Raw genomic sequence first — 9,584 nt, forward strand, 5'->3', positions numbered from 1 at the left:
CCAGTACAAACTACAGCCTTATCTTAGGGGTTAGTACCAGTACAAACCACAGCCTTATCTTAGGTGCTTGTACCAGTACAAACCACAACCATATCTTAGGGGTAAGTACTAATACAAACCACAGCCTTACCTTAGGGCTTAGTACTGATACAAACCCCAGCCTTATCTTAGGTGTTAGTACTCATACAAACCACAGCCTTATCTTAGGGCTTAGTAATAGTACAAACCACAGCATTATCTTAGGAGTTTTTTACTATTACAAACCACAGCCTTATCTTAGGGATTAGTTCTAGTACAAACCACGGCCTTATCTTAGAAGCTATTACTACCATATCTACTTGTCCTGCTGCCTTCAGGGATCTATGTACATACACACCAAGGTCCCTCTGATCCTCTGTCTTTCCTAGGGTCCTACCATTCATTGTGTATTCCCTTGCCTTGTTTGTCCTCCCAAAATGCATCACCTCACACTTTTCAGGGTTAAATTCCATTTGCCACTGTTCTGCCCATCTAACCATCCCGTCTATATCGTTCTGTAGCCTGAGGCTTCCCTCCTCGCTATTTACCACTCCACCAATTTTTGTGTCATCTGCAAACTTACTGCTCATACCTCCTACATTCATATCTAAATCATTAATGCACACTACAAACAGCAAAGGACCCAGCACCGATCCCTGTGGTACACCACTGGACACAGGCTTCCAGTTACAAAAACAACCTTCGACCATCACCCTCTCCCTCCTGCCACTAAGCCAATTTTGGATCCAATGTGCCAAATTGCCCTGGATCCCATGGGCTCTTACTTTCTTGACCAGTCTCCCATGTGGGACTTTGTCAAAAGCCTTACTGAAGTCCATGTAGACTACATCAACTGCACTACCCTCATCCACACACCTAGTCACCCCTTCAACATCTTCAATCAAATTGGTCAGACATGATCTCCCCCTGACAAAGCCATGCTGAATATTCCTGATGAATCCCTGCCTCTCCAAGTGGAGACTAATTCTGTCCCTCAGAAATGTTTCCAATAATTTCCCTACCACTGATGTTAGGGTCACTGGCCTGTAATTCCCTGGTTTATCCCTACTATCCTTCTTGAACAATGGTACTATGTTAGCTGTTCTCCAGTCCTCTGGTACCTCCCCTGTGGCCAGAGAGGTTCTGAAAATTTGTGTCACAGCCCCTGCAATCTCCTCCTTTGCCTCACACAGCAGCCTGGGATACATTCCGTCAGGGCCTGGCGATTTGTCCACTTTTATGCCCGCTAAAACCGCTAGTACCTCCTCCCTCCCAATACTAATTTGTTCAAGTATATCACAATCCCCCTGCCTGATTTCTATGTCTATATCATCCTTCACCATAGTAAACACAGATGCAAAATATTCATTTAAAACCTCACCTACATCTTCCGGCTCTACACACAGATTGACACTTTGGTCCCTAATGGGCCCTACTCTTTCCCTGGTTATCCTCTTGCACTTAATATACTTATAAAACACCTTGGGGTTTTCCTTTATTTTGCCCGCTAGTACTAGTACCAACCACAGCCGTTTCTTAGGGGTTAGTACTAGTAAAAACCATAGCTTTGTCTTAGCAGTTCATTGTAATACAAACCACAGCCTTATTTTAGGGGTTAGCATCAGTACAAACCACAGCCTTATCTTAGCGGTTAGTACTAGTAAAAACCACAGCCTTATATTAGGGGTTAGTACTAGTACAATCCACAGCCTTAACTTAGGGTTAGTACTAATACAAACCGCAGCCTTATTTTAGCGGTTAGTACTAATAAAAACTACAGCCTTATCTTAGGGGTTAGTTCTACTACAATCCACAGCCTTAACTTAGGGTTAGTACTAATACAAACCACAGCCTTATCTTAGGGGTTAGTACCAGTAGTAACCACAGCCTTATCTTAGGGGTTAGTACTAATACAAACCACAGCCTTATCTTAGGGGTTAGTACTAATGCAAACCACAGCCTTATCTCAGGGGGTAGAACAAATACAAACCACAGCCTTCTCTTAGGGGTTAGTACTACTATGAAACAAAGCTTTATCTTAGGGGTAATTACCAGTACAAATCACAGCCTTATCTTTGGGGTTAGTACTAATACAAAACAACAGCCTTATCTTAGGGGTTAGTATTAATAAAAACCACAGCCTTATCTTAGGGGTTAGTATTAATAAAAACCACAGCCATATCTTAGGGGTTAGTACCAGTACAATCCACAGCCTTATCGTAGGAGTTAGTATTAATACAAACCACAGCCATATCTTAGGGGTTAGTACCAGTACAAACCACAGCCTCATCTTAGGAGTTAGTATTAATACAAACCACAGCCTTGACTAAGCAGTTTGTACTAGTACAAACCACAGCCTTCTCTTAGGGGTTAGTACGAGTACAAAACAAGGCCTTATCTTAGGAATTAGTACTAAAACAAACCACAGCCATATTTTAGTGGTTAATACTAATAAAAACTACAGCCTTATAGTTGCGGTTAGTTCCAGTACAAACCACAGCCTTATCTCAGGGGTTAGTACTAATAAAAAACAACAGCCTTACCTTAGGGTTTAGTATTAATACAAAACAACAGCCTTATCTTAGGGGTTAGTATTAATACAAACCACAGTCTTATCTTAGGTGTTAGTACTAATACAAACCACAGCCTTACCTTAGGGATTAGCACCAGTGCAAACCACAGCCTTATCTTAGGAGTTTGTACTAATACAAACCACAGCCTCATCTTAGAGTTTCTTAGAAATACAAACCACTGCCTTAGATTAGGGGGCAGCACTAGTACAAACCACAGCCTTATCTTAGGGGTTAGTACTAATACAAATCACTGCCTTGTCTTAGGGATTATTACCAGTATAAACCTCAGCCTTATCTTAGGGGTTAGTACCAATACAAACCACAGCCTTATCTTAAAGATTGGTACTAATACAAACCACAGCCTTATCTTAGTGTTTAGTACCAATAGGAACTACAGCCTTTCCATGGGGGTTAGTTCCATTACAAACCACAGCCTTATCTTAGTGTTTAGTACCAATAGAAACTACAGCCTTTCCATGGGGGTTAGTTCCATTACAAACCACAGCCTTATCTTAGGGGTTAGTACTCATACAAATCTCAGCCTTATCTTAGAGGTTAGTACTTATAAAAAGCACAGCCTTATCTTAGGGGTTAGTACTAATAAAACCACAGCAATATATTAGGGGTTAGTACTAATAAAAACCACAGCCTTATCTTAGGGGCTAGCACTATAACAAACCACTGCCTTATCTTACGGGTTAGTACTAATGCAAACCACAGCCTTATATTAGGGGTTAGTGCTAATAGAAACCACAGTCTTATCTTAGGTGTTAGTACTAATACAAATCACAGCCTTATATTAGGGGTTAGTATTAATAAAAACCACAGCCTTATCTTAGTGGTTAGTATTAATGCAAACCACAGCCATATATTAGGTGCTAGTACCAGTACAAACCACAGCCTCATCTTAGGAGTTAGTATTAATACTAGCCACAGCCTTATCTTAGGGGTTAGTACCAGTACAAACCACAGCCTTATCTTAGGGGTTAGCATTAATAGAAACCACAGCCTTATCTTATGGTTTATTAATACAAACCACAGACTTATCTTAGGGGCTAGTACTAATAAAAACCACAGCCTTATCTTAGGGGTTACTACTAATACAAACCACAGCCTTATGTTAGAGGTTAATACTAATACAAACCACTGCCTTATCTTAGGGTTTAGTACTAATACAAACCACAGCCTTATCTTAGGGGTTAATGCCAGTACAAACCAGTGCCTTATATTAGGGGTTAGTACAAACACAAACCACAGTCTTATCTTAGGGATTAGCACCAGTGCAAACCACAGCTTTATCTTAGGGATCAGCACCAGTGAAAATCACAGCCTTATCTTAGGGGTTTGTACTAATACAAACCACAGCCTTATCTTAGGGGCTAGTACTATTACAAACCACAGCCTCATCTTAGAGTTTGGTAAAAAGACAAAGCATTGGCTTATCTTAGGGGATAGTACTAGTACAAACCACAGCCTTATCTTAGGGGTTAGTACCAGTGCTCACCACAGCCTTATCTTAGGGGTTTTTACTAATGCAAACCACAGCCTTATCTTAGAGGTTAGTACTAATAAAAACCACAGCCTTATTGTAGTGTATGTAACGTTCCACCTTTAAGAGAACTATTTTAAGGGTTGCACTACTTTATCTTGGCTACTGTATACTGTAATACCGGTGGTGACCACACCGGTATATAAGTGCTGTGTAAGGATTTATTGGGCAGATTCGCCCTGACCTTCGAATAGTAAAGTCCTGTTAAAGTTACTCTTGTAGTCTGTGTATTAATTCACCATATAACCCACAGACTTTACACTTATCATAGGGGTTAGTACTAATACAAACCCCAGCCTTATCTTAGGTGTTAGTACTCGTACAAACCACAGCCTTATCTTAGAGGTTAGTAATAGTACAAACCACAGCCTTATCTTAGCACTTTGTACAAATACAAACTCCAGCCTTATCTTAGGTGTTAGTACTCATACAAATCACAGCCTTATCTTAGGGGTGAGTAATAGTACAAACCACAGCCTTATCTTAGCACTTTGTACTAATACAAACCACTGTCGTTTCTTAGTGGTTAGTACTAATACAAACCACAGCCTTATATTAGAGGTTAGCACCAGTACAAACCGCAGCCTTATCTTAGCAGTTGGTGACATAAATCATGTCATTTATGTAGAAAGGATTTATGAAATATACTTGGAGGCCTGCTGGTGGCACTGTCCAGGGAAAGTATACATACTCGGGCACAGGCCCAGCTTGCTCAAGGACATTTTCTAAAGAGGAACTAGTGAAGGATAACTAGACTTCCATGTTGTGAAACAGTTGAATAAAGCCTTGTTTAATACTCTGACCAAGTGCCTAGTAGTTTTCTTACATCAATTTAATCTACTGTTTGCTGCTCCATGCTCTGAGTGGTTTTGGGAACAGACGGCTATGACTCAAACGGTAGAAGGGAACCAGAGGTAGTAATCAATCCATCATGGAGAAACTACTCCGACTCGCCCGTCTTGACCTGGACCCGAATTCACCTACAACGGCTAAGGTATGGAAACACTGGTATCGTACCTTCAGCAATTTCCTCAGGTTGGGGTTGGTGAGAATGTTCCTGATAAGTTAGAGATACTTTCCAATTATGTATCCCCTCATGTGTTTGACTATATCGAAGACTGTGTAGACTATGACTCCACTATCCAAATACTACAGCAACTATATGTTACGGCCCCAAACGAAATTTTTGCTCTGTTGGATAATAAAACCCTCAAGTTACAAGTTGCCTATGACCAGGCATGTTCTCTGGACTTAGCAAAAAATGCAGCTGCCTATGACCAGGCATGTTCTCTGGAATTAGCAAAAAGAAATGCGAATGCCTATCTTTTACCACGTGCACGGACTGCTGCTATCACTTTTGGTGACTCCTCCAATGGGGCTCGGGCGGAAGCCCTCACTGATGACTATTCTATCCTAGCCAATTACGACCCTACCCTAGAAGCCCTCACTGATGACAACCCTGCCCTAGTGGCATCTTGGCAATCTGGAAGGAAGTGTTTCTTCTGTGGAGGTCCATTCCACTATAGGAAATTTTGTCCTGCTCGCAACCTGCAGTCATTGCAGTAAGAAAGGTCTCTTTTCTAAGGTATGTCAGTCAAGAGCCTCTGTTAGTAAGAAAGGTCACTTTTCTAAGGTATACCGATCAGGAGCCCCTGTTAGTTTTGCAGTGGCTACCTATAAAACAGCTCCTCCCCCAAGAGCCACTACTAAGGTTACAGCTGCTATCTATAAAACTGCTCCTCCCCCAAGAGCCACTACTAAGGTCACAACTGTCAAGGGTAAAACTGTTCCTCCTCCCATCACAGCTGTTTTTCCCCAAAGCCTGTCCCATGCGGCCATGAAGGTTTCGATAAATGGACACATTTTGAGTGCACTAATCGAATCATGCAGCTCTGACACCTTCATCAGTGAGCAGGTTGTCAATAAGTTACAATTGTGTATTTACCCCTTGGACAGGGAAATTGCAATGGCTCTGACCACACTGACCACCAACTCTTCCAGCTTTTGTCTTGTCGACCTTATTCTCAATGGCCGCATTTATTTCTCCACCCGGCTCGGGGTGCTCAAAAACCTATGCAATGATGTGCTCCTGGGACAGGATTTCCAGAAACAACACAAAAGATTCACTTTTGAGTTTGGAGGGTCAAAACCGGAGCTTACTATTTCCAAAGTACCATTTTGTGCGCTTTCAGCGGCTTCGCTCGATGAGCCCTCCTTGTTTGCCAATCTTTCCCCCACGATGTAAGCCCATAGTCACTAAATCACGACATTTCAGCCAAGATGAACTATCCTTTATCAAGGCAGAGATCTCTCACCATCTAGCTGACGGTATCATTTTGCCATGTTCATCTTCCTGGCGGGCTCAAGTCGTCATTGTTAAAAATCCTCTGAAGCAACACAAAAAACATCTTTGCATCGATTACTCGCAAACTATTAACCAGTATACCAATCTGGATGCCTAGCCAATACCATGCATTGATGACATGGTCAATAACCTTGCCAACAACAAGGTATTTTCAACTTTTGACTTAAAGAGTGCATACATAGATACATAGAAGATAGGAGCAGGAGTAGGCCATTTGGCCCCTCGAGCCTGCTCCGCCATTCAATGACATCATGGCTGATCATACAAATTCAGTACCCTGTCCCTGCCTTCTCCCCATATCCCTTGATCCCTTTAGCCTTAAGAAATACATCCAACCCCTTCTTGAATATATTTAATGAATTGGCCTGCACTGCCTTTTACATAGATACATAGAAGATAGGAGCAGGAGTAGGCCATTCGGCCCTTCGTGCCTGCTCCGCCATTCGATGAGATCATGGCTGATCCTTTAATTCAGTATCCCGTCCCCGCCTTCTCTCCGTAACCCTTAACCCCTTTTGCCCGTAGAAATATATCTAATTCCCTCTTAAATATATTTAATGAGCTGGCGTACACTGCCCTCTGTGGCAATGAGTTCCACAGGTTCACCACTCTCTGAGTGAAGAAATTCCCCCTCATCTCTGTCCTAAATGGTTTAGCCCTTATCCTTAAATTATGTCCTCTAGTTCTGTTCTCACCCGCCAAGGGAAACATTCCTTCTGCATCCAGTCTGTCTAGACCTGTCAGAATTTTATACACTTCTATGAGGTCCCCTCTCAATCTTCTAAACTCCAGTGTGTACATCCCTAAACTACATAGTCTCTCCTCATAGGTCATTCCCGCCATTCCTGGTATCAGCCTGGTGAATCGCCGCTGCACCCCCTCCATGGCAAGAACATCCTTCCTCAGATGAGGCGACCAAAACTGTACACAGTACTCGAGGTGTGGTCTCACCAGTGCCCTGTACAGCTGCAGCAAGGTATCCCTGTTCCTGTATTCTAACCCTTTTGCTATGAAGGCCAGCATACCGTTTGCCTTCTTGACCGCCTGTTGCATCTGCATGCTCGCCTTCAGTGACTGGTGTACAAGAACACCCAGGTCTCTCTGTACTTCCCCCTCTCCCAATCTATTGCCATTTAAATAATAATTTGCCCTCCCGTTCCTGCACCCAAGGTGGATAACTTCGCACTTGTCCACATTATAGTGCATCTGCCATTTATCCGCCCAATCGCCCAGTCTGTCCAAATCGCTCTGGAGCTTCCTGGTCTCTTCCTCTGAGCCCACCCCCCCTCCTAGTTTAGTGTCGTCTGCAAATTTGGAAATGCTGCATCCGACTCCCTGATCCAGGTCATTAATGTAAATTGTGAACAGCTGGGGGCCCAGGACAGATCCCTGTGGTACCCCACTTGTTACTGCCTGCCATTCAGAAAATGAGCCGTTTATTCCAACTCTCTGTTTTCTATCTGACAGCCAGTTCCCTATCCACGCCAAAACTTTCCCCTTTATCCCATGAGCCTCAATTTTCCATGCTAATCTTTTATGTGGGACCTTATCGAAGGCCTTTTGGAAGTCCAGGTACACCACATCTACTGGCTCTCCCCCATCTATTCTACCAGTTACTCCCTCAAAAAATTCCAATAGATTAGTCAAGCACGATTTACCCTTTGTAAATCCATGTTGACTCTGGTAGAGAATTCCACAGGTTCACCACGCTCTGGGTGAAGGAATTCCTCCTCATCGCTGTCCTAAATGGTTTACCCCTTATCCTTAGACTGTGACCCCTGGTTCTGGACTCCTCAGCCATCAGGAACAACGTTCCGGCATCCAGTCTGTCTAGTCCTGTTAGATTTTTATAAGTTTCAATGAGATCCCCTCTCATTCTTCTAAACTCCAGCGAGTATAAGCCCAATCGACCCAATCTCTCCTCATACATCATTCCTGCCATCCCAGGGATCAGTCTGGTGAATCTTCGCTGCACTCCCTCCATGGCAAGAACATCCTCCTTCAGATAAGGCAACCAAAACTGCACACAATACTCAAGGTGTGGTCTCACCAAGGCCCTGTACAACTGCAGCAAGACATCCTTGTTCTTGTACGCGAACCCTCTCGCTACGAAGGCCAACATACCATTTGCCTTCTTAACTGCGTGCTGCACCTGCATGCTTACCTTCAGCGACTGGTGCACAAGGACACCCAGGTCTCATTGCACTTCCCCTTCTCCCAATCTATTGCCGTTCAGATAATAATCTGCCTTCCTGTTTTTGCCACCAAAGTGGATAACCTCACATTTATCCACATTATACTGCATTTGCCATGCTTCTGCCCAATTACCCAACCTGTCCAAATCATACTGGAGTTTCTCTGCATTCTCCTCACAGCACACATGCCCACCCAGCTTTGTGTCATCTGCAAACTTGGAGATATTACATCTAGTTCCCTCGTCTAGATCATTTATATATATTGTGAATAGCTGAGGTCCTAGGACTGAACCCTGCGGTACTCCACTAGTCACTGCCTGCCACTCGGAAAAAGAGTCGTTTATTCCAACCCTCTGCTTCCTGTCTGCCAATCAGTTCTTTATCCAAGTCAGTACCTTGCCCCCAATCCCATGTGCCTTAACTTTACACGCTAATCTCTTATGCGGGACCTTATCGAAAGCCTTCTGAAAGTCCAAATACACCACATCCACTGGTTCTCTCTTATCAATTCTACCAGTTACATCCTCAAAAAATTCCAGTAGATTAGTCAAGCACGATTTACCTTTTGTGAATCCATGATTACTTTGTCCGATCCTGTCACTGTTTTCCAAGTACTCTGCTATTACATCTTTTATAATGGACTCTAACATTTTCCCCACTACCAATGTCAGGCTTACCGGTCTATAATTCCCCATTTTCTCTCTACCACCTTTTTTGAATAGTGGGGCAACATTAGCTACCCTCCAATCCATGGGATCGGTTCCAGAGTCTATCGAATTTTGGAAGATGACCAGCAATGCATCTACTATTTCTAGGGCCACTTCCTTAAATACCCTAGGATGTAGATGATCAGGCCCTGGAGATTTATCGGCCTTCAATCCCGT

Source organism: Somniosus microcephalus, chromosome 4, assembly GCF_052327205.1.
Source record: "Somniosus microcephalus isolate GS21.2 chromosome 4, FLI_Smic_1.0, whole genome shotgun sequence".
Classification (NCBI taxonomy): Eukaryota; Metazoa; Chordata; class Chondrichthyes; order Squaliformes; family Somniosidae; genus Somniosus; species Somniosus microcephalus.